The following is a 26737-nucleotide window of genomic DNA, read 5'->3' as shown; positions in this document are numbered from 1 at the left end:
GTAAACACTAAACAGGATGAGATGATATAACTATATGATGTCTTTATTAAATGGGTTGCCATGCCATGATTCAGATAGATGATGTGTATGTACTATGTAAACATGATGGCATGATATAATTCAAATATATGATTTATATAGTAAGCAAGTAAGCAGATGGCAATCCATATATGATGTAAAAACTAAGCAATGCAAGACAACATGCATGGCATGGGTAATATAACCCTGCCAAGTTTAAGTATAGACATCAGGGGGAAATAGGACTGGTCATCAGTCTCTGAATCCTCCTCTGAGGAGCTCTCTGTAACCAGCAAGATGTCTGCTTCAGCAGGTAGCATTGTCTTCTCTGAATACCTTGTTTTCACTCCAGATACTTCCATCACCGCTTCAAATGGTTGATGCACAGGAAGAGTAGTTGAATATACAAACGTTGTTGACAAATGGAACACGTAATACAAAAAAATGATAGCATGATATAATTCACATACATGATGATTGGCTAAACAGCATGGCACTGCATAATTCACATATATAATGCCTTTGCAACAAGATAGCATTGTATAATTCACATATATAATGTCTTGCAACAAGATGGCAATGCATAATTCACATATATGGTAATTAGACACTGAACAGGTGGCATTCACACAAAGCATGTCTAAACTAATCAAATGACATAGCAATGAGAGACACCATACGCACGATATGAGCAACATAACCCTGCCAAGTTAGAGCATACACCTCGGGGGGGGAATAGGACTGGTCATCTGTCTCTGAATCCTCCTCTAAGGAGCTATCCGTAACCAGCGAGATATGCGCTTCATCAGATAGCATAGTCTGCTCAGAAGACCTTGTTTTCACTCCAGAATTTGCCATCACCGTGTCAAATGGCTGGTGCACACGAAGAGCAGTTGAATGTACTAACATTGTTGACAAATGTAATATGTAACGAAAAAAGGATGGCCTGATATAATTTACAAATAAGATGACTGGCTAAGTAGGATGGCATTGCAAAATTCACATATATGATGCCTGGCTAAACAAGATGGCGTTGCATAATTCACATAAACGATGAATAAACTAAACGGATGGCATTCGCACAAAGGATGTCTAAACTAAGCAGATGACATATTTGATGTATAAAGTAAGCAATGCAATACACCATATGCATGATATAACCAACATCAGCATGCCAAGTTAGAGCGAAGTCCTCAGGGGGTAAATAGGAGTTGTCTTCTCCTTCTGAATCCCCCTCAGAACAGATATCTTCCTCTCAATTGTAATCCGAAATGCGTGGAGGGGGGCTGCCATTCCGCCTACCATGGAGCGAGGTCTGCATGAAATTTTATTGCCACGCAAGGCTCGTCTCTTTTGCTCTACATGTTCAGTTCCATTGTTTACAATAACTGTCATGCATAGGAATAAAACATAGTGAGATTATGTAAGGAGTGCATGCAGAAATCCGGAGTGATGGTAGCAACCTGTGGATAGACCCAAAACCAATAATAGCAGGAAGATAATGGCTTATGTTAAAAAATACAGATAATGGCTTCTTTACTGTTTGTTTCCCACCAAACATGAAACTCATACTAGACACGGGAGATTAACTAGATAGTAGATAGATACTAATGATAGCGGCCCTGATATGTACCCCACAATCATTTAAAAACTCAAGTTTGACCATTAGTTTGGAGCTGACTTAGAGTCTAATCGCTGAATAGGATGATAAAGTAGCATGTAATATTAAGCGATGCATAACGTAAGTAGACACGAAAGAGTGCGACCTCTCATTCGGACCCGTGTAGTCCTCGAGGTCATCTGCTTGGTTGATGATGGTAATGCAGTTTTCATGGCTGCCAGCGGCGGGGAAGAAAATCTGAGGCGGCGAAAGACAGTCTGGGGGCCGGATCCCTGCTATGCTGGACCCTTCTGTCGTTGGAGCAGCTGAGCTGGGGTGGACTACGGCGCAGCAGGAGCAGGAAAAACCACGCAAGGTTTTCTTTGACAACTATCTGTAAGAGAAGTAATTCTATAAGGGCTCGTTTGAATTGGAGGATTCCAACAATGCAGGGATAGGAAATAGACAAGAATAGGATAGGAATGCACATGCAAAAAAGAGAATTTAAAAACACATGATTTCTGCCAATCTGGGTGTTTGATTCACAACAATTGGAAGATCACAGGATGCAAAGAAGCATGGTGAGATTAAGTCATAACACAAGAAAATGTACGGTTATAATGCTATTTTGATACTATCTCTTAGTCTTGTGATTCATGAATAGGAATTTGAAAAGGAGGACAAGTGAAAATTAAAATTCCTACATTTTTTCTTTCAAGGAGAAACTAAAGGAACAAATCCGTGTGCTCAGTGGACAATATATATAACATATAGAGTAAAAAAGAGATGCAACAAGTGTACAACCTCTTTGGCGAAGCCATGTCGATCTCAGCGTGATTGGGTTGGCCGGTGAGGATTCTCCGGCTGACTTTGCTGTGGGAGGAGGGGAAGAAGATCTTAGGCGTCTGGAGATGGAGCCCGAGGTACTGCTCCGCTGTGATGGAGGGTTTCGTCGTTGGAGCAGCTCCGGTGAGTTGTACGACGCCGAGGCTGAAGCAGGACAAGAGAGACAACGAACAACATTAACCTGAGTGAAATTCTAATACCATCTCCAATACATGACGTAAAATACATAACCACAAAGAGCTAGATGTAAAATACATCAACCTCTCATCTCTGAACTTAACTGTCGAAACAGAACTTAACTGTCGAAACTGAATTTTGCTATCGAAACTGATTTTTGCTGTCGAAACAGAACACACTAGCAAGTTGAGGCTACACGTCAGTAAACTGACTTTTTCATCTCTGGTCAGTCGATTTTGCAGCCGTTGGATACGAAATCAAGGGCATGCGGTTCATCTTCAAGCTCCACCCCCCTGAGCCGCCAGCCACCATCGGCCAAACAGCAGCCCCCCGCCGCCCGCGGCCGGCGGTGCGTCGCCCCGCCCACCGCCGGTGACCACCGCCCCCCATCCTAAACCCTAAGATAGATAGTGGGGTACCTCTCCAGCGAGCCCCCCCACCCCCTGAAAATTGACTGACCCAAAAGTCGATTCAGTCGACTGAAGTGTAGCTAAATCGGAGCAGCATCGCAAGCAAGAGCAAGAGCGAGAGTAGCAGCGCGAGCAAGAGAAATAGCAAGAGCAGACCAGGCAGGGGACCGAGAGCAAGAGCAGAGCAGCAGCGCGAGCGAGAGCTAAAGCAGCAGCAGCTCCTACTGATGTGGACGTCGTCGCCAAGGGAGCGACACCATGGAGGAAGTGGCCGGCGATGCCGCCATGGATGGAGCCGCGCCGTGTCGGCTCGGGACCGAGCGCCGGCAGCACTGTGAGATCGAATCAAGAAGAAAATGCGGCGATTAGTGTACAACCTCTTTGGTGGCGCCGATTAGGCCACAGCTTCATCCGAGGAAACGGTGATGATGATGCTCTTCCGGTGGTGCACGTGAAGACGGCGGTGTGGGAATGGAGGTGGCGCGAAAGACGAGGGGAACATCGGGGCAGCTCCTTGGAGGTGGAGGATGGGGTGGCTGAACAGGCAGGATGATGAGATCGATGACGGATCCTCATCCGGTACGTTGGATGAGGGACGTCGAGGTGTTGTTGTGGACGATGTCATCGGGGAAGAGGCTCCGGCTGGGTAGCAGACGGAGCAGGGTGTGGGGTTTCGTCGCGGGTTTTCGCGGCCTCGGTGTACGAATGGGTGGGCGGATGGGATGGCAGTGGGGAACCATGGCTTAGAGACGCGCTTGTCCGAAATGTGGGGTAAGTTACGAAAGTACCCCCCACCGATTTGAGGCGGTTCTTTCAGTTCAAGGGTACCACGGGCATTTTGCGTGTCGGGATTTCATAGGAGGTGGGAGTTTTTGCACGCGTTGTAATTTCAGAATAGCAAGGCGCGGGTTGATATGGAGGGAGTTGTCAGAGCACAAGGAGACAAAGATATATCTTAAATATTTCGGGCTAACAAGGCGCGGGTTGAAATTTCCGGACAAGCCTAACATGTACTGTACCAAATCAATGCTCACTACAAATGTCATTCAAATCTTTGAATTCATGTTATGTTCAATTAAAATATTTCGCTACGTGTATAATGCATGCAACCTACTACTCAAATGAATGTTTTAGTGCATTCCGAACGTATATACTACCGCTTCAATATGAACTAAATTTGAATTCGTTTCTCTATTTGAATAAGATCTACAGTAATGATTGTTGTGAAGTCAAAGCATTTGAATTCGTTTATCTGTTTTAATAAGATCTACAACCATCATTATTGTCAAGTTAAACCATTGTTTGTTTATTATCTTCACAGCACACCACATGATTAGTCTCGAGTTACATATGAACTATGTGTACTATATGAACTCGAACTAGATTTTTTGAATCCACTTTATTTTGATTTAAAGTCACATTACATTTCTAGCTCCAGCTAGATCTTCATAATCTAAACCATGTCTCATATGTATAATGTGTTTATCATATTATGTATGGTGCCCCGCCCCCTATGCCTACAAGTATTTAGATGTGAGTTGCAAACACCACACATTACCACAAATTCAAATAAAATGTGAGAATGTTCGATATATAGTATTGTTTAGATTGTTCGATATTTAGTTGTAAGCTACAAACGCCACACATTATCACAAATTCAAATAAAATGTGAGATTGTTTGATGTATAGTATGGTTGATTGTTTGACATTTACCTGTGAGTTGCAAACGCCATGCATTATCACATTATGGTATAACATGTGCACAACACGTATATCACCGCTATATTCATGCATGCAATGTTTAAAACACTATGATCTCCTATTCAAATATATGAATCCTCTTTCATATCAAATTATGATCTTTGTTAGTCTCTTACACCCACACAATCCTCTAACCTTTGTAGCTACCACTAACTTTCTCTTGTGCATGCACACGCCCTCCTCGCCCTCCCCCTCCCTCGGTATTCTATACACTGGGCACATTCATTTTTTTTCTTTAGTCCGTTCTCCCAGAGTCTCCACAACTCCTTTCCGACACACACCGTTCGATAAACCACTCTAACGATGTCTGCCTACAACATACACACACACCTTCAATCTCCTCCTTTATGTGTCCTTGCCTCGTGTCTCTCATACGGTCAGACACACGTGTAAACTCTCGCCCCTCTTTTCATCGATCTCACAACCGCACACTCCTCCCCGTATCTAGCTACTAGTTGGGCCTCTCGCACCACCTCCTAGCTCCATTCTCTCTATCTATCCATCTCGTTGGGCCTTATTTGCCTCTAACAAATGGACGTACACCGACCGATCTCTCGCTATACATATAGCTAGCTAGGTCCTTATAACTCGTTTTTACCCACACGTCAATCGATCTACCTCATTAGTTGTGTCTCTCCCTTCCTCCGACAAACAACAATTGATCTACCAATCTAGTGAGGTTTGCTTACCAAACACATGGTTCCCCTTCATCATCCATGGATGCATCCCGACAGATCTATCACGCACAGGCACACACAAAAACACATCCCCACTCTTATTGATAACATTGCAGTTCCACCCTCAGTTTGTCTAGTAGGCCTCTCCCACTATCTTCGAGAAGTAACTCCATCACCCATCCAGTACTCTACCCCTCTCCCTCCCTCTCCCTCCCCCTCTCTCTCCTCTCTCTTTGTCCCATCATATTTCCCGTCCTTCAATTATGAATGGAGGTCGACCGATCTCCCTCAAGACATAGCTGGGTCTCTCCTTCTCAACACATATACGAGTCGTTCTACCTCTATAGTTAGGCCTCTGCCTACCCCTCCCCCACACCCCTCCCCCCACACACATCGATACATCGAGCGCTCTAGTCATGTCTCCCTGCCACACACAAACTTGACATGTGCCCTCTAACGTTCCAGTAGGCCAGTCGCCCTATATCTTTGACTTGCACACACATACAATTTCGATGTCTCTCTTCATCGATCTCGCACCCACCCACTTGATACTCTCTTCGACTCTATCGATAGCTATGACCCCTCCCTCTCTTCTCGTGGATTGCCCGACCCTCTATGTATGATATGGATAGGCCTCCATTTCACACACATTGCATGCAAAATTTTGTTTGAGATGTCATCGACACATATTCCCACAAATAATTCACGAAATCAACCCCCACCCCACCCCCCAGCCCAAAACAAAAAACACTCACGAACGCGGTTTGTATCTCTCACACACACCCACGTAGGTGGGGGACATGCACGAAGAGAAGAGGTGCATGCACGACGCACGTACTCCTGTCTCTTTCCCAACCACACCCACGCGGGTACACTGTGGAGCTCATTTCTGTATGAAAAAGGCAGCCCACGTGGTAATTTGGCACGTGTACTAGTTGTCCACTTGGTGGAGGGAGGGTTGTCTACCACGGGTGAACAAACAAATTGCGACTGGACGTGTTATGTAAAAAAAGAGGCAAACCATGTGGGGCCTACCTTAAAGGCAAGGCTCTATACACTGGAGTACTTTTGATGTGTCCCGTCAACTCGCAGAACGAGGAGAAGCTTGCATAGTACGCCGTCTCCCCCGTTCCCAAATATAAGTCTTTGTAGAGATTTCACCATAAACCACATGTGGATGTATATAGATGCATTTTAAGTGTAGATTCATTCATTTTGTTCCATATGTAGTGGAATCTCTACAAAGACTTATCTACTAGTAATAGCTAGCCCCCACTACTAGGAATTCTCTATCCTATCCTTGAGCCAACTCATTAAAATTGATGTAGCCGTTAGATGAAGTAAATCAGTCCATAATAGCCGTCTGATCTAGACGTTTAGAGGCTCCGCACTAAGCCACATGCAAGCATGTAGAAATACCGTGGCACATGCATGTGAGTGGGTTTTAAATCACATCAACATGTCTGCATGCAAGCATGCACCAGTAGCATGCATGTAAGTGAGCTTTTAAGTCCTATTAACATGTCAAAAAGAAAAATATAATCCCATTATGCAGTAGGAGTTGGCTGATCTTTTTTCCTTACATGGGATGATTTAAATGATGATGGGAGTTTATTTAGTTTGGCTACCAAATTTTTCATGCGGTTATAGAGTTTTTTTTAGTTTATGAAATTGATAATTTTGCGCAGAGACATATACCGCTGTTCCGCAGCAACGCGCGGGGACACATCTAGTAATATTTAGGAACGGAGGGAATACTATGTAAAGAGTTAGGTGTCGCACGGTGATAGTGTGAGGTGGGCCATGTAATCACTGAGCCTACGTGTTTTCACTTCTCTTGCATGCCATCGCTGTAAGAATGGAGAAAATTGTAATCTAGTAGTAGTACCTCCTTTCGCCGAAAGCGTGGGACATCCAGCAGTCCTACCACCTCAGTAATAAAGACCAATGAGCCGTCAAATCACATAGACCCAGCAGTAACCATCACTCTTGCGCCAGTTAGAAGTCGTGTCCGCTCTGCCCGGGCATGAATGCGGCACCGATTATTTGGAGCGGCGCTGACCGTTTTGGGTGGGAAGCGCGCGCGGGCAATGGAGGGGCTTTGGGTGGGCCAGGCTGGTCAAGAGCGGGCGTGGCAGCTGTCCGCATGTCCCTACCGGACACGCCCGGAAACGGGAGGATGCACCGACTCTCGCGGCTAAAATCGTACACTACACGACATCTCTCTATAGCAGTAGGTCGATTTGTCGCTCTCTCTAACACACACACACACACACACACGCACGCACCTTGGTCCCGTTGCACCTTCTAACTTGAGGTCTCGGGTTCGATAACTACACTTCAGGATAATTTCTGCCAGGAGGATTCTTTGACTAGTCAAAATGTTTTCAAGGGTTTGCAGGCTTCACACTCTCTCTCTAGTATCTATATACACGCTGGAGCCTCAGCGCTTGTAGTTGCTCTCTTCACACTCTCTCGCCCTCTCCCGCTAGAGCCTCAGCGCTTGTACTCCCTCCATTCCAAATTACTTATCGCAGGTACGGATGTATCTAGATGTATTTTAGTTTTAGATACATCCATTTCTTCGACGAGTAATTTCGAACGGAGGGAGTAGTTGCTCTCTTCACACTCTCTCGCCCTCTCCAGATCTAAACAAGACTTCGTTGGCCTCTCTCTCCCCTCACTGCTGCTCAAAGAGCCGGCAGGATCCGTCCGCCAGGAAGGGAAGGAGGCTTAACGATGTCGCCGTCGGCGAGGGACTACCGGCGCAGCTGTTCACTTTCCACCCAGCGGCAGCGCAGGAGGGCCTCCGACCCCTTCTTCTTCGCTGTCGTCCCGTCGCCCACCGAACCATGCCCCAAGAAACTTAAGGTATAATTTACTTACTCCACATGCATTCCTCTAGCTGCATGTATACCATGAATCTAGGACGTGGTTCAAAGAGGAAAGGAGTGGGGAAAAGTAGTGGGAAAAGTTGTATATAGCATGAATATAGGACGTGGTTCAAAGAGTAAATGAAGGGGGAAAGTCGTATAGCATGAATCTAGGACGTGGTTCAAAGAGGAAAGGAATGGGGGAAAGTAGTGGGGAAAGTTGTATCGCATAAATCTAGGACGTGGTTCAAAGAGGAAAGGAAGGGGCAAAAGTACTAGTTCAAAAAGGAAAGGAAGGGACAAGGCTGTAGAGTTTGAGCAGGACTAGATCTGCGCTCACATAGGGAAAGGTGTCCAAAGATAACAAAACTGGCACCAATACAAATATGCTCCTTGGTTGTTTGTTCTTTGTTGCAACAGACTATGCATGACCACAGTACATCGGTAGATGCACATGGTGCTGGTGCGTCCACTGTCCCGTGCAACTCATTAGCTGTTGTTAATCTAAGGACCTGTTTGGTTAAAAACTCCCTAGTCCCTACCTGCTTGGTTACAGGGACTAAACATGGACTAGAGGTTATTAAATGACATGCTAAAAGACCATGTTACCCTTAGTAATGAACTCATAGAGGGAAGGTGCGATGCGTGGCAGGGGCAACTGTTGGAAAAAGTCCCAAAAAGACTCCCTCGGGGTCTTCTTTCTTTAGTCCCAAATGCCCACTTTTAGTCCCTAAAAGTCCCTCCTGTTTGGTTTAGATGGGACTGACACAGAGTTTTTTTAGTCCCTACACCAAAATGTCCCTGTAAACAAACACCCTCTAATAATGCCGCTGGAAAATTGATGCAATGCCATAGTTAAAAGCAAATTACATGTTTAACGAATTTTATTGTTAATATAATCTCTATGTTAATATTAATCAATGCCACTGTTTGAGAAATGCTACTGTCTTGCTTTCTTTCCCATTTAGATAAGGTAGATGCTTCTTTTTGTTGGCTTCTGTGTCATCCACCGTTATTGACCACTAATTGTTTTCCTTTGCACCTCTGTGTAAACAGGGTTATCTACTTCACCTCGTTGCCATTGTGACCTTTTGTTGCACTCCACAAAACACTTTTGTTTTAAGAGTGTTTTGTGCAGTTCAACCAAAATGTCACACTGACAACGTTGCTTGATTGCTTGATCTTAGTGGAACTTCACAAGAGGAGATCTTACTTCCTATTCGTTAAGGCGGATTTGGTTCAGATCTTCTTCTTGTGAGTTGTTTGAATTCCGCATCATGAGAGGTTAGTACTAGCCTTCTTTCACATGATTCTGCAGTGTGCTTTCATATGTTGTGCTACTTGTACGATAATGTTGCTTGATTTTAGTGAACTGCAGAAATGGAGACAAGACTTCCAATCTGTATGTACACCGTAATATCCCATTGATGTAAGATAAGGATATTTCACAACTGCTGGCCTGTATTTTGCCACTTTCATTAGAAAATTAAGTTTAGTACTATACTTGTGCTCCCTAATTGACATGCCAAATCTTACATTGAAGGAGAAGATTGTCTGTTATTGTACCAAGTGATGAAGGGAAAGAACAAGCGGAAGAAAAACAAAAATCAACTCCTGGTGCTGTAATGAAGCACTGGAACTGTGATGACACAAGTAATGATATAGTTTTGCATCTTAATTTATTCCTATGGCTGGAACGAGCAATTGTTTTGCCACTGATTTGATGCCACTCTTAATGTAATATGTAATTATCTCAACTTGTGTAAAAAGGGATCTTCTTTGAAGATACCATATATTTTAGTGGAACTGCACAAGAAGATGTTGGAAACATTAAACTAATCGAGGAGTATATAGTAAGCATGGCCACCACCGTAGATAGCAACAGATGGTACCGGAGAAGTGCTTCATCTGTATGCTCTACACAATAAGCCTCCTGACAAAGGTTGGTACTCGCCCACTAATTTCATCCATATGATTGAGCTTTGTCATCTCTATTGGTGTTGTGCTACTGTTTAGATATTGTCATGAAAAAGTGGTATTGTCCTTGAGAAGTGCTTCATCTGTGCTGTTTTAAATAGTTCCTTTCCTTTTTTGTGAGCAAACAGGGATGCTAGCATTTAGTAGTCCTCTTGTCTTTGCACAACAGGATCATCTTCCTCTGAAGAAGAATATGGAGTACGTGAAGTGACTAGTTCCGATTATGCCAGGATGAAGAAGCCATGTCTATCTTCTCATCAGAAGGAGCAGTTGAAGGATGGTTACATTACTCCCCACAAGACCAAACTAACTTTAGCTCAGAAGGACTAACAAATCTCCATCTTTTTGCTGTGATGCGCGAGTACAATGTTGTTCTAGGATTCTTTCTGGTGAGTTCCATTTTTCTAAAAGTGTGCTCAACATGGACCATGTATGTGCCTGTTGAAACTGTCAATTCATAGTACAATTTGCTTTATACTAATCACTTTTTTGTATTTGTGCAAACAGGGGTGCTCAGCTTGATTTCAATGGGAACTGCACAAAATGTTCATGAATACATCGAATCATTCGTTTCCACCACGAGAAAGGAGGTGCCGATAAGTTCAAGGCGTTGCAACATATAAGGGCAAAATCATACAATCTACGCGCGAATTTGGTTGATTTTGGTGGAACTGCACAAAAAGAATAGCTGGTTTATTTCGCACGAGGTGCCATGTCAATGTCCGAACTGATGGCAAACCCTGCCCATTCCACAATCGTAGGCATTTGATATTTTGGAATGGGACAATCTTGTCAAATTTTGGTCATTGATTTTAGCAAGACATGTGTTTGATGTTTTTGAATGGGACGCCTTTTGCTGTCAGCAGTGTTGATCAATTTTTTCTTTATTCTTTAGTTGTGAATTAAATATTGCCTCTAACATGTGAGTCGCTGAGATGCATAATCATCGATTGTTTTGAATGTTCTCTATGAATTGCCAGGCATGTGTGTTTGATTGCAATGTACAGAAACGCTAAAAAGCTGCTCAAACTCTTTGTACTTCTTCTGTTCCTTTTTACTTCGCACATTGTGAACGTACATACTTTTTTGTATAAGATTGGTCAAAGTAGAGATACTTTTTACTGCACACAAAACTTGTATGCAGACTAGAAAGGACCGGAGGGAGTACATGTGAAACTGCTGCAAACGAGGTGATCACCCTGGGAATAATGCTAGTGTGTATTGTTTTGCATGTTCATCCAATGACAGTGATACAGGAATTCGAACTAATCGAAATAAATTCATTCATACATGGTCGAATTTCATATAAACATGCCGGATTTCATTACATTTCATACATTCTTCAACTAAAAAGGGGTGCGCTGGAGGTATAATTAATTAACCGAAGCTACCCACCTGTGTCCCGCTGAGCCGAACAGAAGCTTCAGTGACTTAACTGCAGGTGCAGTTGCGTAACTGACATGTGGCCTGTTGGGCCCATGTGTCAGTCAGCTAACTGCAACAACAGTTAAGTAGAAGAAGCGTTCTTCTCTAGTGCGGCTCTCTGACTCCACGTCGCCGCCAAGAAGCTAACCCGCCGTCAATTGTCAACCCGCCCAGCTTGGCTTCAACCGGAGGGTAGCAGCGGTGGCCTTACTTGGACCCGAGTAGCGGTGACCTACCGTGTTCTACTCTTCCTCGTTTTCTGTGTGGCGCGGCCTCGTTGGTAGCGGGGCAGGGCCTCGGCGGAGCTGGCGATGTCCTCTGCCTCGTTGTTAGCGGGGCGGGGCCTCGGCGGAGCCGGCGGTGTCCTCTGCCTCGTTGTTGGCGGGCCGGGGCCTCGGCGGAGCCGGCGGTATGCTCTGCCTCGTTGTTGGCGCCGCGGGGCCTCGTCGGAGCCGGCATTGTCCTCTATCTTGTCCTTGGTCTCGCCAAACAGCGCCTCGCCCGCTTCATCGCCCTCTTTGCTAGCCTCTTTGTAGGCGGCCGCAGCCTCCGCCACCTGCATGCGGTACCGCCAGTGCTCGAGGCGGCCCTTGCGGGCGGAGTGGTACGAGTCGAGCAGCGCCTCCTGCTCCGCCCGCTCCGCGGTGATCTGCTCCTCCGCCTGCAAGTGCTCCTCGAGGAGATGGTGGTTGTAGGCGGCGTCGGCCTGCGCCTCCCGGAACTGCTCCTCACGCATCTGCCTCACCCTGTCCATATATTGGGCAGGGGCCTCGCCGATGGTCATGGAGCAATGCATCGGCGAGGATGGCGCGGAGGAGGGGGTTGGCGCCGGATCGTCGACTACCATGCTCTCCATTGGGACATCGTCGTCCTCCAGCTGCCTGTCGGCCAGCCGGTCGACACCAATGGCTGCCATCTCCTTGTGGTCCGTCGTCCGCCCGTCCCGAAGAGCGCTGGAGCGCGAGGAAGCCATGGTGGGTAGTAGTGGTGTGGACAGGAGAAAGGGAACGGATGCGGATGGCTGCGGCTATGGCCGGCGTAGCAGTTTATATAGCAATGGTGGGCGGTCAGAGGGACGGACGTGTGGTGCCAGAGTAGCCACCTCGGCAACCGTGTATCATTAATGTGGGCGGCAGATGGACGGACAGACGACACTTGTGTCATTTGAAGGCGGAGCAATCGCCTGCACTGGGAAGCGGGGAAGGCGGCGCTGACTGTTTTGGGCGGAAAGCGCACGCGAGCGAGGAGATGACTTTACTTGGAGAGGATGACAATAGGGACCCACCAGGTCCATAGCCTCACGTACGAAAGTGCCTCCTTATTATTTTACTTCCTCCTGGTTTCCTGACATCATGGTCCCACACCATTGTCAACCAATGTAGTACTCCCTCCTTTCCGGTTTATAGGGCTTATCTCAAAATTTTAGTTTTTCCATTTTATAAGGCTCAATTTGGTTGTTCCCCATCACATGTACAGACTTCAAGGTGCATTAAATCATTACATGCAAGTATTAAGAGAAAACTGACCAATGCATGCATGCATTGCAATTAATGCATTCGTAAACATAATTTTTTGAGGAAAACAAGAGCATTAATTGGGTGCTTTTGCAAACTACAAAAAATATTCCACCACTCATAATCTACCTTGGTTGGTGAGATTTTTGAATTGAGCCTTATAAATAGGAAAGGAGGGAGTAGTCAATAAACGAGAGAATTGCACAAGAAGCGGCCGACAGCTGGGACCAAGCAGCTCGAGCAGTATTTGTGTTTTTGAGGTGTGAGCACTGCAGAATTTTTCAATGCTTAGCCCAGATATTAATTTTTCTCCTCTGAACAACAATGAAAACATTTCTACAGGTATTAACTGGGCGGGATGTGGCCCGTCTAGCCTAGGCCAGATAACCAACCCAGATATTAATTTTTTTCAAGCTGAAAATGGCTAGCCGCTATACTTTTTTTAGGAATACCCAGGCAAGGTCAAGTTGTTATTCTCCGCCCCGCTGGGCTGCAAATCTTTCCTGGGAGGGATGCATTACGCTTAACAAGAAAATGGGTTTTAAAAAAATAATAAATGGGATGTAATTATAAAAACTGGGCAGTGACTATAAAAAAATGCACCAAACACGTGATTACTTTATAAAATATTATTTTTGGATATTGAAAATTTTAATTTCATTAATTGTTGCGAGCACAATGTTTCGTTGGATTTTTATGTAATACAAATTTATATTGAAATTGTATTTAATCTGACTAGAAATTTCGGGATAAAAATATTTCGGATCCCATCAAAATGTGGGAAATTTTATTTAATTCTATTTTGAACGGTTGGTTGAAATGTGCTGTACTTTTAACAAACTGTAAATGGGCTATAGTAAATTCTATTAGAATTCAAAAATGGGCTACACATTCTTACAAATCTCAAATGGGCTATAAGTTCTCTGCCACACACTTCTGGCCTTACTAAGTTGACGCGTCCCCTAAAAAAACAGAGTTGACGCGTATGCAAGGCTTTGTCAACTTATAGTCAACACACGGTTCTAGCAGCAATGGCCGTTGGATGTCCATCCAACGGATGCTGTGCTTCTTCTTCAATCTCGGATATTCTAGCTTCACCCGCCCAAAAAATGATTCCTCCCCCTGACAACTGGGGCGCACCGTTTCGGAAGCTGACCTGTGGGCCTACTAAGTTGACATACCAAGGGCTTTGTTAACTTAGTCAATATAAACGATTCTAGCTGCAGTGACTGTACGATGTCCATCCAACGGCCGTCGTGCTTCTTCAACCTCTGGTCTTCTTGCTCCAGCCGCCCAAAGCAGCGCCGGTCGTGCCGCCTGCTCCTGCCTCCCGTGGCCGGCTGTGCCGCCGCGGAGGCCTCACCGCCCCCTACTACTCCCACCGCTGGCCAGGCATCCCTCCACTCACCCACACCCCCTGTTATTCTGCGGCGACGGCAGCGCAGCCGAACCAGTGAACCCTCGTACTCCTCTCCGCGTGTGCATCCACTGCCGCGTCTTCCCCGGCTCCGCGTCGTCCCCTTCCTAGGCCTCGCCGTCGTCCCCTTCCTAGGCCTCGCCGTCGTCCACCGCCCTGGTGCTCTCGGCGCGGCATGGTCAACGTGGTCAAGGAACGACTTCCATCGGACGTGGACTGTACATGGAGAGGCTGACAGCTGGGTCCATGGCAGCCGCAAGGAAGTGCCTCCTTATTACACGCAAAATAATTATTGCTCCACCTAACAGCGGGGACCCACCGGACGGGCCACTGTATTTTGCGAAAAAAATGATTCGCCCCCTGACTGCTGGGACCCACGAGCTACATCTTCGCACGCATGGAAGTGCGTCCGAAAAAAAAACCATTCGCCCCCCTGACTGCTGGGACCCACCATCTACACCTTCACACGCAAGGAAGTGCGTCCGGGCAAAAAAAACGATTCGCCCCCTGACTGCTGGGACCCAGCAGTTACAGCTTCGCACGCAAGGAAGTGCATCCGGGCAAAAAAACGATTCGCCCCACTGACTACTGGGACCCACCAGCTACATCTTTGCAGGCAAGGAAGTGCCTGACAGTCAGGACCCACCTGGTCGAAGCGTATGTAGCGTTGTCATTCTGGTCGCGAACGTGTACGTACATACTGGTCGATGTAGGGGCACGCACATGCCGTAGTAGTGGCGCGCATGTGCCATAGTAGAGGCGCGCATGTAGCATGTACACGTACGTACATCGGCCAGGGTGCAAAAAAGAAAATACGTCCACGTATGTGTACATACGGGCAGGGTCTCGAACGCCTACTCGTGCATACGTACGGCCAGGGCTCGTGTACATGGCCGGGTCGGAACGGAGAAACAGCGTCGTCGTCGTGTTCATGGGGAGGCAATGGAATGCGTCGTGTTCATGGGGAGGCAATGGAATGCGTCGTGTTCATGGGGAGGCAACGGAATGCGTCGTGTTCATCGGGAGGCAACAGAACGCGTGGGAGCCAACCAGCTGGGTCGGAATGGAATGCGTGGTCATGTTCATCGGGAGGGCTTGGACGGAACAGGCGATGGAAACGAGGCCTGGCGTACCGCAAAACGGAGGAAACGGACCTCCTACGGTCGAAACGGGGGTCCAGTTGATCGGGAGGGGTGTGGCGTACCGCAGAACGGAGGAAACGGACCTCCTACAGTCGCAACGGGGGTCTTGTTGATCGGGAGGGGTGTGGCGTACCACAAAACGGAGGAAACGGACCTCCTACGGTCGAAACGGGGGTCATGTTGATCGGGAGGGGTGTGGCGTACCGCAAAACGGGACTCCACGGGATACTGGTCATCTCCACCGTCGACCTCCTCTGGCCTCCACGGGCTACTGTCGACCTCCTCCAGCCTTCATGGGCTCCTGTTCATCCAGCCTCCACCGTGTGCTACTCCACCGGCTACTGTTCCACCACCCCTCCACCATCTACTGTTCATCGAGCCCTCCACACCACGGGGTCCTGTTCAACCACCCATCCACGGGTACCCCTCCACCATCTACTGTTCATCCAGCCCTCCAAACCACGGGGTCCTGTTCATCCAGAGGCAACACCACCGCTCACTGTTCATCCAACCCCCCCCCCCCCCCCCCCCCCCCCCCGGAACGCTCACTGTTCATCCAATCGATCGATTTAGTTAGCAGCAGTAGCGAAGGAATCGCTCGATCGGGTTCAGTTAACAGCCATCGATCAATCGCACGGGTTCAGTAATGCGTAGCCTGCAGTGCAATCGCTCGGGTTCCGTTAGAGCCCAACGCCTCGCTCGGGTTCAGTTAGAGCCAACGCCTCGCACACACGCACATACGTGTACGAGAGAAACGCACATCGCTCGGCCCCCAACCTCCCACCATAACCGGGAACTCCCCAAAATTTTCCTTGCCCTCGCTTCTACCATGGTATTTTCCATCATGGATGGCCCAAAGAATGTCATGCAGCTGCATCTCGGGCACGCCCAGGACGAAAAGCCCATTTTCTGTTATGATTTTTTGTCATAGAAGTAGGAGCCCACCACATCTATGATGATACTGGGTTTTGTCACAATTATCTTCATAGAAGTGTCATGTGTATGACAGAAAAAAAATTGTTTGGCCCAAAATGTCACGTATGTGTCTTTTTTTTTGTAGTGGCAGGTGCGGGAGCAGGTGCTGGTGCAACGCTAGTCAAGCTGCTCCCAAAGAAGTTGGCAAGGGGAAAGTCCGCTCCATCTTTATTTGGATTTTGCCTGCTCCAACTGACGATAGCCGGAACCAAGACACCACACGTAGCTGCCATCTCCCATTTTGCGGCAGGTACCGCTGCTTTGACTGTCTCACCTGATTTCTTCTCAACCGCAATCTCAACCTTCTTGTCGATGTTTTCTTCAGTTAACATCTTTCTTTCCTTTCTATCCTTCATGGTCTCATGGTAGTACTTCTTCCATGTGGCGCCGTCTCCGACGCCGTGCACGCGTCCATACGATGACTAAGTGTCCATCGGGAGTCCTTTCAATATGTTCAAGGCCCAGTTGAATGGGGTGTCCCACTTGGGCCTCGCCAATGCCTTAGATGGCGAGTCGCTTTTGACCGCAATCCTGTGCTGCTCTCTCTGCAAAAGGAACAAGGATATTTACAAATATGACTAAACGTGAAGTTGAATTGATCAGAAGCTAAAATTAGGGGGTAAATTAAAAATTACCAGCAGTATCATGAACTCCATCGTGACCGGGTCCGTCTCGAACACCTTCTTGACTGGATCCCAATGGTACCGGGCCCTGAGGACGTCACACTCCTGTGCGATGCTGAACTACGCCAAGGGGTCTGCGATGCCCAGACTTTCGCGTTCCGCATCCTCCTTGTCCCATATGGACCTCCTCCCCGCATAACCACGTCTTTCGAGGTGGTGGCACCCCATGTTCCTCTCTTGAAGACCCTTCATGTACTCTGACTTTTCTTGGCAGCTTAACGCAAGCCGCCTTGAATATTTCAAACTGCTCTTCCGTTATTGTCGGATTATCCTTTACAATATCAGAGTAGGGCTCCTTTTTGTTGATGATCCTTGCTTTCACCCTTACTTTCCAGGCGGGCAATGTGCCGCTAAACTTGACCATGGAGCATCTATTTATCTTCTTCATTGTCGGGTATTTATGTCAATTTTTATATTTTCTTTCATCACGGCCCGGGAACAAGAACACCTGGTGCAGCTTCGTTAGGAGGGACTGCTTCACATGTTATCTTCTTCTAGTATCTTCCGTAGTTTGACATTGTTGATGGTGGCGCCAGCCCGTAGTTTGCAGCCTATTTGATTGCCGTAGCACGCGCACGCTTCCGCTGGCTCTTTTGGCTCAAAATTGCCGTTGTCCACCTCCGTGACCACCACTCTAGTAGTGATGAGCTGGTTCGGGCACCGTTGCCTCTTTGGTTTTGGTTCAATACCGGCTCCGCCAGTCTCGGCACGGGTCTCAGTCTCAGCGTCGGTCTTGATGTCGGTCTTAGTCTCCGATGTGATGGGTGGGCCCTTCAACAACAACCGTTGATCGTCGACCAGGTTCATATATTCGTCTGCCGCCAGGTAGACGTCGTCGCAATCACCAGAACCCTGTCCCTCATCGTTGCTAGCCATGTTTCCTATGATTAAGTCTAGTCAATTAATTCTAGACCTAATAAAATGGATAATGACGTAAAAACGGCTTATGTTTTGCTAGAACGTTGATTCATTCCCAGTGTGGCAAATCTTGAGCACTCCATATGTCCTAGTTTGTCGCATAAGTCATGCCGAAGTACACCAAAATTTTTGGCATGACCTTTGCTAAAAAGTGGCCAAATCAAGCACATGAAATTTGCCGAAACGGGAATGAATCAACATTCCGGCAAAACATAGGCCACTCTGCTTCATTCCCTGGAAACAACAAAGGCCACTTGGACACAATCGAACAACTTCAATGAAAAGATATAACATGACCACTTCAATGAAAAGATATAATCAACAATTACGGAATATGCAAATGAACATCATTGACATATATCATATAACATCAATTCTGTTTTTTGTTCATAGCTAAATGCCATAGCTACTATTTTTTATTTTTAGCTAAATGCTTTTGTTTTTGTTTAAAGATAAAAGTCTAGGAAGGAATCATCTTTAAAATAAAACTTGCCGAAATTCTTTTCCTTTTTAAAAATCAAACCTTTTCAAAATGACCTCACTAAACACTTCTCTGCTTAGGAGAGAACCCAAATTCTATTCTAGCTATTCCTCTCTCACACACACATGTTATTTTCTTTTCATCCAAATTGTTTTAGAGAAAATATTCCAAAAATACTTGACCTTATTAGAAATTGCAAAGGAACTCCATTTTAACTAACCCTTCTGACCTCACGAAAATTTCCACATCAAGACCTTAGTACCTACACCCAATTTCTTCAAAAATATTCAGGTCCATAGTAAATAATCAAATTTCATTTGAATGAAATTTAGACCAGATTCAGGTCCGTACTCTAAATAATTTTTTATAGCTAAATGCTACTGTTTTTTGTTTATAGCCTCTATTAATTAAAAGCTAAATGCTACTATAATTTATGTACCCTCTATTAGCTTAAGGCTAAATGGATTTACTGTTTTGGCATTTTCATCAAAATTTGCCCTAGCTAATTTCCTAAAAAAATTGCTCATCTTTTTTCCTAAATGCTAAAAAATGCCTACTGCCCTAAACAAATCTAGGGTTCATATGAACATCATCAAGCAACAACATATGAATTGCCCTACCAGAGAGAGAGAGGAGGGCAGGGGAGAGGAGAGGGAGAGCCTTACGGTCGGCGGCGAGGGCGGGTCGGGTTTGGGCGGCGGCGGTCCTGGGTGGGCTCGGGCGGCGGCAGCAAGGTCGAGTGCAGCGACGGTGAGGTCGAGGGCGGCCTCGGGCGGCAGCAGAGACGTTGAGGACGACCTCGGGCGGAGGCAGTGAGGTTGAGGCGGCCTCGGGCGGCGGCGGTGAGGTCGACGGTGTGCATGACCGACGGCGGCAACATAAGAGTTGGGGGAATAGGGGGAGGGGGAAGGACTTAGCAAAATTTTGAGCCCGCGCGAGGTTAAGTCAAACTAGCAATAGCGCTGGTAGGAAAAACACGCTACTGCTAAGTTAGTTATAGCGCTTTCGGCCAAAACACGCTATTGCTACAGGAAGTAGCTATTTATCTACGGAACTTAGCTATAGCGCAGGAACACAAAACGCACTACTGCTAATGTAGCTATAGCGCTTTGTGAGAACAAGCGCTACTGATATGCCTTTCTCCACTGTTTTTATTTTTATTTTTATTTTCTTTTTTCCATTTCTCCATTTTCTATTTCTTTCATTTTCATTTACCTTTCTATTTAATTTTCTACTTATTTTCACTTTCTTAGCAGTAGCGCTCTACAACAGAAATGAGCTGCTACAAGGCACTTAGCAATAGCGTGTTTCCCACAGGCTCGCTACTACTATTCCTAGCCTACTGGCAATAGTGTGGGAATTATAGTAGTAGCGCTTTTTTGTGCAGACGCTCTACTACAACAGCTATAGTTGTAGCGGTCTTATCTGACACACGCTACTACTAAGTATCTGTAGCACTTAGTTCCGACCAGCGCTGCCGCATTACCTCTGTGTATAAGGTTTTCCCTAGTAGTTCTAGTTTCATTTGTTTCTTTTGATAAGCTCAAACAAATTTAAGTGAAGAACAGGAGTATAAAAATTTTCTTCTCTAAAATAATATAAGTGAAGCATGAGAGAATTTCTTCAAAATTTTATCTAACTCTCAAATATATCTAACTGAAGCATGAGAGCATTTCTTCAAACATATTAAACCACACCGTGCTCAAAAAGATACTCCCTCTGTTCCTAAATATAAGTCTTTTTAGACATTTCAAATGCAGGTGTATAATTGAAGTATAAGTGAAGCATAAAGACTTATATTTAGGAAAGGAGGGAGTATAAGTGAAGCACTAGAGCAATTCCATAGCTCAAAAAATTTAAGTGAAGCATAAAGATAAATTCTAACAAATCATAACATAATTTTGGCTCTCTCGAAGAGGTGTGTCCAGCAAGGATAAATGGCACAAACTAAAAAGCAAAAGAAGCAAAGACTCATATAATACAAGACGGTTCAAGCAAAACTCATGATATGTGATGAATAAAAATATAGCTCCAAGTAAAATATTGGTCGTTAGAAGAAAAAGGTGATGCCACTCGGGCATCCCCGAGCTTAGTTGCTTGTTTCTCCTGCCATGGGGCATCCCCAAGATTAGGCTCTTCTTACTCCTAATTCCTTCATCCATTGCGATCTCACCCAAAACTTGAAAACTTCAATCACACAAAACTTGACAAAACCTTCGTGAGATGCGTTAGTATACCAAAGCAAATCACCACCATATATAAGTACTCTTGCAAACCCATTCATATTTTGTTTTTGCATTATATCTACTGTATTCTGACTTTACCATTGCTTATACCCTCCAATACAAACGAAAGATTCATCAAAATAAGCAAACAACGCAAAGAAAACATAATATGTCAAAACAGAACAGTCTATAGAAATCTGAAAAAATCGTATACTTCTGTGACTCCAAAAATTATGAACAATTAGGAAAACGTAGGCAATTTATATATCAATCTTGTGTAAAAAAATCCTGATTTTACCACGCTTCTATGATTTTACGAAATTCTGCTACTAGAGCGCAAAGTTTTTGTTTCTCAACAAGATCAAATCAGCCATCACCAAACATGATCCTAAAGGCTTTACTTGGCACAAACATTAACTAAACATAAAAAACAATCATAACAGTAGAATAATTGTGCAAACACTCAAGATCAGAAATAAAAAGGCAAAAATAAATTTTATTCATTAGGTTGCCTCCCAAGAAGCGCTATCATTTTATGCCCCTAGATAGGCATAAGATTTCAATGATGCTCACATGAAAGATAATAATTGAAACACAGGGAAAGCATCATGAAGCATGTGAAAATCACTTTTAATTCTAACATACTTCCTATGCATAGGAATTTTATAAGCAAACAAATTATCAAAACTAGCAAAAACTAGCATGTGCAAGGAATGGGAATGAAGCATTGAGAATATCAACATGAAGAGAGGTAATTTAGTAACATGGAAATTTCTACAACCATATTTTTCTCTCTCATAATAATTACATGTAGAATCAAAATCAATAATATAGCTATCATATAAAATTTTCTCTTCATGATCCACATGCGTGCAAAGTTGACACTCTTCCAAAATAGTGGGATTATCATCAAATAAAGACATGACCTCTCCAAACCCACTTTTATTAAAAAATCATAAGATTGAACACTCTCCAAATATGTGGGATTAATTATTTTAGCTAAAGTCGACACTCTTCCAAACCCACTTTTAATATTATCACAGGCATATTCATCATGAGGTTTAAATAAATTTTTAAGATCATAATAATCACTATCACCCCAATCATGATCATTGCAACAAGTAGTGGACATAACAAAACAAGGATCATCAATAAAAATAATGCTTTTCATTCAATTAGCTATCATGAATCACTTTATAAATTTCTTCGTTTAACACTTCATCACAATTATCAGATTCATAAATCTCAAGCAAAACTTCATAAAGATAATCTTGTGAACTCGATTCACTATTGATGGGTTTATAATAATCGGATCTTTTGAAAAGAGTACCAAGTGGATGAAGATCCATATCAAGAGATTTTTAGCAAGAGAAGATGCAAGCAAATAGAAGACACGTGGCACACAAGCAAAGAACAGATCTAACGAGAAAATGGTGAACGAAAAAGAGGGCGAATAAAATGGCAAATTTTTGTGAAGTGGGCGAGATGAAAACGAGAGGCAAATGGCAAATAATGTAAATTGCAAGGAGATGAGATTTCTTATTAGGAACCTGACAGATGTTGCTGATGTCTCGCCAGCAACGGTGCCATAAACTCCTTTTGATATCGCTTGAACTACATCGGTATTTCCCTGAAGGGATTATGCAGCACAACTATGGTAGGTATTTCCCTCAATGATGAACCCAAGTTTATCGAACCATTGGGAGAACCAAGCAACACCACATAAACAGCTCCTGCACGCAAATAACAAATACTTGTAACCCGACGTGTAAGAGGGGTTGTCAATCCCTCTCCGGTAAAAGATTGATAAATAGATAGATTGATTGGTGCAAATAGAATAAAGGGAAATAAAATTCAGTGAGATATTTTTGGGTTTTTGGATTAATAGATCTAAAAATAAAAGCCAATAAAAATAGATCTCAAAGGAAAATAATAGATTGGAAAGCAAATATGATAAAGAATAGACCCGAGGGCCGTAGATTTCACTAGTGGCTTCTCTCGAGAAAATAGCATACGCTGGGTAAACTAATTATTGTTGGGCAATTGATAGAACCTCAAATAATTATGACTATATCCAGGAAATGATCATTATATAGGCATCACATCCAAGATTAGTAGACTGACTCATGTCTGCATCTACTACTATTACTCCACACATCGACCACTATCCAGCATGCCTCTAGTGTATTAAGTTCATGGAGAAATAGAGTAATGCAATAAGAATGATGACATGATGTAGACGAGATATATTCATGTAGGAATAGCCCCCATCTTGTTATCCTTAATAGCAACGATACATGCGTGACTTACTGCTCCTTCTGTCACTAGGAAAGAACACCGCACGACCAACCCATCACAAAGCACCTCTTCCCATGACAAGAAAAATCGATCTAATTGGCCTAACTAAACCAATGATTCGAAGAAGAAATACGAGGCTATATATATATATGATCATAAACTCAAAGTTCATCAGATCCCAACAAACACAACATAAAAAAGAGTTACATAAAATAGATCTTCAAGAGACCATTGTATTGAGAATCCAAAGAGAGAGAGGAACCATCTAGCTACTGACTACTAACCCGTAGGTCTACACTAAACTACTCACGCATCATCGAAGAGTCACCAATCAGGATGATGAACCCCTCTGTGATAGTGTCTTGACTGGATCTCATGGTTCTCGAACATGCGGCGGCTAGAATTGTGCTTCGTTGACTCCCCTAGGGTTTCTAGAATATTTGGGTATTTATAGGGCGAAGAGGCGGTGGGGGAGGCCACCGAGGTGCGCACAACCCAGCAAGGCGCGCCTAAGCCCCCAAGAGCACCTAGGTGTGTTGTGCCCCCCTTGGGGCAACCCTTTGGTACTTTGGGCCAAGTTGTGTCTTCTGGTCCAGAAAAAATCTTCAAAAAGTTTCACTGCGTTTGGACTCCATTTGGTATTGATTTTTTGCGATGTAAAAAATAAGCAAAAAACAACAACTGGCACTAGGAACTATGTCAATAGGTTAGTCCCAGAAAATAATATAAAGTTGCTATAAAATGATTCTAAAACATCCAGGAATGATAATGTAACAGGATGGAACAATCAAAAATTGTAGATATGTTGGAGATGTATCATTGCGGAGGAAGAGCGGCAGGGACGGGAGGAGGAAAAGCGGAGATATTGCAATATGGACGATGCCGAAGCATGACTTAAATAGCCACAGCCAGGCCATGCGAAGGGCCGATCAGCCGCTTTAATGCAGCCTAGTTGACAGAGTTGGTTCCTCGGGAAGTTGCATCCATGTTGAAGAATGTGCATTGAAGCTGCATCCGGTCACATCACGACATCAATGCCGGCCGCTACATGCTCTAGGCCGGCATTGATGCAGTGCGGGAAGAGGAGCGTGCATCAGAAGGAAAGCCTGGGTGAGTCGGGTGGGGTTGTTGGATGGGCTAGGACGATCAGACATGGGCGTGGCAGCGGACTGGACACCCGCGACCCCCCCATATTTGTCTATGGTTTCCGGGATAAAACACTCCCGGACCGCTCGGCAAACCGATACAGCCTCGTGTTGGATGGCACAACACGTACGGACACCGTCTTCTAAACATGTGCGGGCGATTTGAGGGTCGGTGTTGGAGATTCCCTAACAAAGCAAAGCTAGCATTAGGGGTTGAGAAAGAGCCACCACACATTAAGACCAAATATATTATTTGTTCAATTTTCTACTAGTATACGCTTCGTGTACTTGGGGGTCATGGGAAGACTACTTGGTTATTTTTCACAGAGTCAGCGGATACCAGGTTTGAGGTGGAGAAGTTTGGCGGAATTGGAAATTTTGGGTTATGACTGACAAGTGTGAAAAATTTGTTGGCACAATAGGGCTGCTTGAAGGCGTTGCGGGATGTCAAGTCAGTTAAGCTAGATGATGAGGACGGTGAGGAGTTGCAGATGGTTGTAGTCAGAAAAGTTCAGCTTGGGTCAGACACAAATGGCAGTTGGCCTGGACAGTCTGACAGATCAACGTGGATGTGTGTCAAAACAGAAGACAATGGTGGGATCAGCAACAATAAGGAGAGTGATGCTGATGGTGAGCGACTTTTGGGCACGGAAACACGTTCCACATGCCTGACGGCTTGTGTGGTTTCGAGAAGACTATGGCGCAGGGTTGATTCAATATGGTACACATGGGAGCTTAAAGTTGACGGGAACGAGGATGGACTTATTATCTCCCATGGAGTCATGTTGAAGGTGCAGCTAGAGTCTGGTGAAGACTTCACATAGTGCTAATGGAGGGGCTAGGGTCTAAGTGCATGGAGATTCAAAGCCTATTTCAGCGGGAAAAGCGAGTGGTTTAGACTATAGTCCAATGGTCCGTTGGAAACATGGAACTCGTCGTCTATTGATGATGATTCATGGTACTCTACAAGGGGGGTTGAGTGGTGTGGGTTCGCAACCCTTGACACTCGACCGGGAAAGTGTGCGGTAATAGCGGTGAGGCATGCAGTAAGCATGTGACATGGAAATGGGTAAAGGCTGTAGTGATGAGACACCTGGTAAGACAACTACTAATTTGACTCAGGATGACTAGAAGTAATGGTGAAATTATTTCAAGTTTCATACAGGCGGTCAAGAAGGATCTAGGAGTCACATTGCAGGTGGAGCCACATTGAGTCTGGGAGTAGCAGCAATAGTCATGGCATAACTAAAGTCCAATTTACATGGAATTTTGGCGCATGAACAGATTCAAGGTGAGGGAGAACATTCGCCAAGGTGGAGTTTGTTGGAATTGTGACAAACATATTATACAAGGTAGGTTACAGTTGGACTCTAAGGTGTATTGTGTCTAGATAAGATAGGAGATGTGTACTAATAGGACACTTCTATCCTAGGCCTCATATATAATGTGAGGGTAGACACATAATGTAATCTATGCCAACATGGTATCGTGACGGTGTCATGGGGAGGAGCATCCGTAGTCATGCCCCGAAGATGTAGACGATGTTCGGTGAATCTTGTTAACAAATCTTGGTTTCGTGCCTCATGTGATTGATTGGTCCTCAAATGATGGAATATGCTTATTGAATTATCCTAACAATAAATTTCGATGGAAAGAAAATAATATCTCCTAAGGTTAAAGTTATGCGGCAGGTGTTTTTTTCAAAAAGGGGGGCAATTCCCAACCTCTGTATCGAGCGATGCACCCAACCATCTATATTAAATTATTCAACATGGTCTGAAAAAACAAATACATGGATCAACCCAAAACCACCTTCCAATCGATCTATGTTGCTACACCTACTAGCTTGATGATGTGCCCTAGCCAGACCAATGCACAATGTCTAATCTGGTGGCCTCACCAAGCCGCCTCACGGCGAGCCGAGATCACCAACTGGTCTGGTAGACACATTGCGTGCACCGCATGTGCACACTGCATAATCCATCGTTGCCATCTTCCGCCATCCCAACTTTGTTAGATATCCATGCATTGACCTTACCATACCCAACTACCATTGACGCCAGGTAGCGCCACCACACTTTGTGCGTCCACCAACACACGTCCATCGGCGAGACCCCACAGCACCACGCCGCTGAGACCCGCCATCACCGACATGGTAGATGACACACCGCACCA

This window comes from Triticum urartu, chromosome 4 (assembly GCF_003073215.2).
Source record: "Triticum urartu cultivar G1812 chromosome 4, Tu2.1, whole genome shotgun sequence".
Lineage (NCBI taxonomy): Eukaryota > Viridiplantae > Streptophyta > Magnoliopsida > Poales > Poaceae > Triticum > Triticum urartu.
The sequence above is the reverse complement of the archived record's forward strand: the minus strand, read 5'-3'. Positions refer to the sequence as shown.